We start from the raw sequence: 4,893 nt of genomic DNA, 5'->3' as shown, positions 1-4,893 counted from the left end.
GACCCACCCTCGCATCCAGGACTCCCACAGGCTACCTATCAGATCCTTTGGCACTCCTCTCGTGACACAGAAGACACTCCATTTTCTCCTGTGTTCCTCTGTGGCCTCAGAGGCTTAGTGAGGCTGTCTGGATCTTCGCTATTTCGTGCTGCGCCAGCTGGCACAGGAGACCTTCCTACTGTTCTCCTCTCCCGGTCTGGCTCCCGGGAACCCTCCGCGGCTGCGTCGGCCCACTGGCACCGCGAGGGGGACCTCAGGGGGCTTGCTGCTTCCCCGAGCTCGGCCTTGGGAATGATGGCTCCAAATCCCCATTTGCTGAGACACCAAAACCTTGGTGGGGATGCTATTATGCTGCTTAACCCCAAGGACTGGGTTGTGGGAGGTGGCAGTGCTAGAACTCTTCTCCGGACTCAGGGATGTTCACACAATCTGCCTGTTTTGCTTTCCTTCTGACTTCTCTCCTCCTCTCTCTCAGCTTGCCTCTAGGGCCTCTTCCAAAGAAATTGAACCTGGAGGGCAAAGGTGAGCATGTGTCATTTCAGGAATACAGACGGAATATGTTCATGTTAAAAATTATTAGAAATTCAGAGGTGGGTGGCACCTGGGCAGCTCAGTGGGTTAAGCATCTGCCTTCAGCTCAGGTCATGATCCCAGGGTGCTGGGATCGAGTCCCGCATCGGGCTCCCCGCTCAGTGGGGAGCCTGCTTCTCCCTCTCCTTCTGCTGCTCCTCCTGCTTGTGCTCTCTGTCAAATAAATAAAATCTTAAAAAAAAAAAAAAAAAGAAATTCAGAGGTGGGAGTAGACAAAGAAGAGGAGAGAAGATAAAAGGATGGGTAAGCAATATGAATGATGGGAAAATGTCTTGTGAAAACTAGAATATCTAGGGGCACCTGGCTGGCTCAGTTGGAAGAGCATGGGACTGTGAGTTCAAGCCCCACGCTGGGTGTAGAGATTACTTTAAAAAAACCCTGGAATATCTAATATTCAAAACTACTGAGCTTATGCTGTTGCAATATGGACCGCCCCAGCCCACAATCTCTTCAAAGCATCTATAAAGTTCTAAAGCTAAAAAGGCCCAATGTGGGTGAGGTTTTTGTGAAACTCAAGGGACTCAGCTCCACATTTGAGTCAAGATACTGCAACAGGGCGTGTGGGATGGTGAGATGGTTCACGAACTGAACTAATTCAGTGGAAGCCGAGGCAGAATGTCTAGCCAGAGGAAACTGTGAGAAAGTGAGGCCTCCAGGGGTTCACAGAAACTTGGGAAGGTTTTAAAGACAGATCTTATCTAGATTCTTCAAGAGAAGGACACCTGCCCTCACATCTGTGTCAGACATGCCGGAAGGAAAGCTGGAGACACCCTGACACCCTCTTAATCTGACACCCTCCTTAATCTTAGTCACGGAAGCACTCTTTCACCCACAAAGCATTGATTGAGAACCTCCTAGGGGCTAGATGCGCTGGCCTGGGTACTGAGGATACAAGAATGAAAATCACATGGAACTTACACGCAGGCTCTCTCTCAGTCAGTGGGAAACAAATGCGTAGACTATTCCGAGCTACGGGCCATAGAGAGGGATGTAACTGCAGAAAGAATTAGCAGCCCCTGCACAAATCACCTTCAGGGCAACCTCACTCTTCGGGCACCTGTGGGTGCTTACCATCTGCCCTACACATTTCCTCTCCTGCCCCCAAGGCTCACAGAATGTTTTGCCAACGGGGTCCCAATCTGCAAGTCTGCGTTTCTGACACCGCGCCCCGGATATTTACTTGTGTCCTCCGCCTAATTAAAAGTGGGACCTTTCTCTTCTTTGTTGGGTATTGTGATCATCAGGAACGACTGCTTTGGGAGACCAGGGCCACACTGCAGAAGCTCCACGATGACCACTCTCTGACACCGGAAGACTACGGGCGAAATGCTACCAATGGTGTTGCCAAAACAGGAAATTGCCCCTCATCTCAAAAACCCTTGGGTGAGATCATTGCCTTAGCGTCCAGAGTTAGGACCAAGAAAAACAGCCTCTTTCTGGAGAGGGGCCTCTGTCCCAAGGAAACTGAGCTTCTCGGTACATTCAGTGTGAAGATGCGGGGATTTTCAGGGACATGTTTTCTCCAGGTGGGAGTTGGAAAGAACAGCTCTCCCCCACCATTTTCCATAATAACAGCAATCAAAATAAAACAAAAGTTATGTTTCAAGAGTTGAGGAAGGAAATAAGTTCATGTATTGTAGATTCCTGCAACAGAGGAATTCGTGGGATTCTGACACAAAAGGAATTTTGTAACAAAAATTCCTGCAAAAAATCCAAGCTTCTACTTCCCTTTCTTTTTAATGGATGAACAAATCCAAGGCAAAATACTCTTCAAGACGACTCAGCAGAGAGAGGCAGCTCTCCCCAGGGGAGGCCTTGCTTACCCGCTGGAATAACTGGGGAAGGTAGGGGAGGGGAGGACGGGGCGGGGGGTGGGGGAGGCCACAGGTGAGCTGGGCCTTAGCCCTGGCTTTGTCCGTGCTGCCAACTAACTGGCTGTGTGGCTTTAAGTCTGCGTTTCCCCTCTCTGGACTCAAAGTGCTCTGCCTTCATGGTACAGATGAAAATTTAGCTACTTTATTTTGTAGTTCCCAAAGTTCTATTTAGTTCTTTCACAAATCTGTGAGGTCTCATCATAGCTTCCTATTCCCTGCAGACATTGTTTATTGGTCTTTAAATATTGTATTTATTGGGACGCCTGGGTGGCTCAGTTGGTTAAGCGGCTGCTTTCGGCTCAGGTCATGATCCCAGGGTCCTGGGATCGAGTCCCACATCGGGCTCCTTGCTCAGCAGGGAGCCTGCTTCTCCCTCTGCCTGCCTCTCCCCCTGCTTGTGTTCTGTCTCTCTCTCTGACAAATAAATAAAATCTTTAAAATAAAAAAAAATAAATATTGTATTTATTTTAAAATATGTCTCATAATTTCAATATCTGAAGCCTGTGTGGGTCTGTTTCTGCTGGTTCTAGTTTATATTGCTTTGTTTTTGTGTGTGTATTTGCTTATATTTGACTGTGACTGCTCTTTGACCCTGAATATTATTTGGGGGGATTTCCCAAGATGTGGGAGGAAGCTGCCCTTATTCCAAAGATGATTCTGAGTTTGCTTCTGTCAGACACGAAGGGGCATTATCAGTTTTGCACAATACTTCAGCTCACAGCCTGATGTTTAGTGGACTAGCTCAGTAATGCAAGTTTAGACCACAGATCCACACAAGGGCTGGCCTGTGCTCACAACCTCAGGGAGGGGTCCTATCACTTATTCCTGTCTTGCTGCACATCCAAGCACTTGTCCTTCCATCCCCTGGGATTCAGACAAAGGAAGGTGGTTTCCATTTGTTCCACTCGTACCCTAAGGATCAGAGCCCCCCAACGTAATGTGGGTCTGGCTCCTATTGGACCTCCCAACCTTGAAGACCCCTGCCCCCCATGCCTCACGAAGCCACCCCAAGACAGTTTCTAGTTTCCCTGTCAGTTTACTTTGGATCGCCAAATGCAAACATGTCTCTAATGATTTATCTCCTTTTTACTATCCCATCAGCTTTTCAGGGCTCTCTGATAAAGGGTTGTCCATTTCTCTTTATCGTTCTATCATTTTTCTCTTTATATATTTTATTTATATGCATATATGTTTAGGACTGATCTATCTCTTTGATGAAGAGTAATTTCAGCATTTTTGAGGTGACTTTCTATTCCTAAAGACGCTTTCACAATTCAAGTCTGGTTTTTATTGTTGTTGTTTGGGGGGTGGGCTATCACTGCACTTTGGCAACTATGGGAGGAATGCTCTGGGTGGTGGCTGTTCTGTCAGCCTGGAGCCTTGTGTGAAAACAACCAAGACCCCCGACAGATGGCAAAGGATGTAGCAAGAATGAGAAATAATCTTCCTTTAAACTACAAAGATTTGGGTGTTTTTTGTTATGTGATGTAACTTAGCCTATACTGACTGATACAGAAATATTGGGCTAATGCCTCAGAAATGTTACCCTCATTATATACAATCATATGAGACACTTCACATAAGGTTCCTGGACACCTCTGCACCCCCTATGTTCTCAACACTGTCCATCCGCATCACCCACATGTCTGGGCTGGCCTTGCTCTCTTGTGTCTCTGGCCATCTGCAAATATGGTCAGCTTCACCCAGGACACTTTCCCCACCCTTCAGGGGGCCAAATCTTATCCTTCAGGCCTCAGTTTAGAGACCTATAGCAGATGCAGATGATGCCTGCCCCAGTCTCCAGCGTCTGTGAGTACCGGTTGCAACCTTGCAGACGCCCCTCTTCCCTTGTTTTTGGCTCCCCTCCACGAGTCCCTCAGAGCACAGCTAGTCCCTCTCCCCACCCATTGCAGCCTGCAGCCAATGGCTGGCTGACACGGCTTCGGGTAATAAGTCTGGCCCCCCTGACTCAAGGTGAGACCAACTTTGTGATACGATGAATATGTGTGTTTCTCTGGAACTAGGTGCCTAAGCTGACTTACTGCCTGATCTCAGACATGGCAGTGAGCCCAGCCAACATCAGCAGAGCCTAGTCCAGACCGGACCTGCCCAGCAGAATTGTGAACTAAGTAAATAGTGGTTGTTTTTGACACATGAAAAAGTGCTCAATATCGCTCGGCATCAGGGAAATCCAAATCAAAACCTCAATGAGATACCACCTCACACCAATCAGAATGGCTAAAATTTACAAGTCAGGAAACGACAGATGTTGGCGGGGATGCAGAGAAAGGGGAACCCTCCTACACTGTTGGTGGGAATGCAAGCTGGTGCAGCCACTCTGGAAAACTGTATGGAGGTTCCTCAAAAAGTTGAAAATAGAGCTACCATATGATCCAGCAATTGCACTACTGGGTATTTACCCCAAAGA

The sequence above is a fragment of the Leptonychotes weddellii genome, chromosome 1 (genome assembly GCF_054177405.1).
Source record: "Leptonychotes weddellii isolate Sample4059 chromosome 1, ASM5417740v2, whole genome shotgun sequence".
Classification (NCBI taxonomy): domain Eukaryota; kingdom Metazoa; phylum Chordata; class Mammalia; order Carnivora; family Phocidae; genus Leptonychotes; species Leptonychotes weddellii.
The sequence above is the reverse complement of the archived record's forward strand: the minus strand, read 5'-3'. Positions refer to the sequence as shown.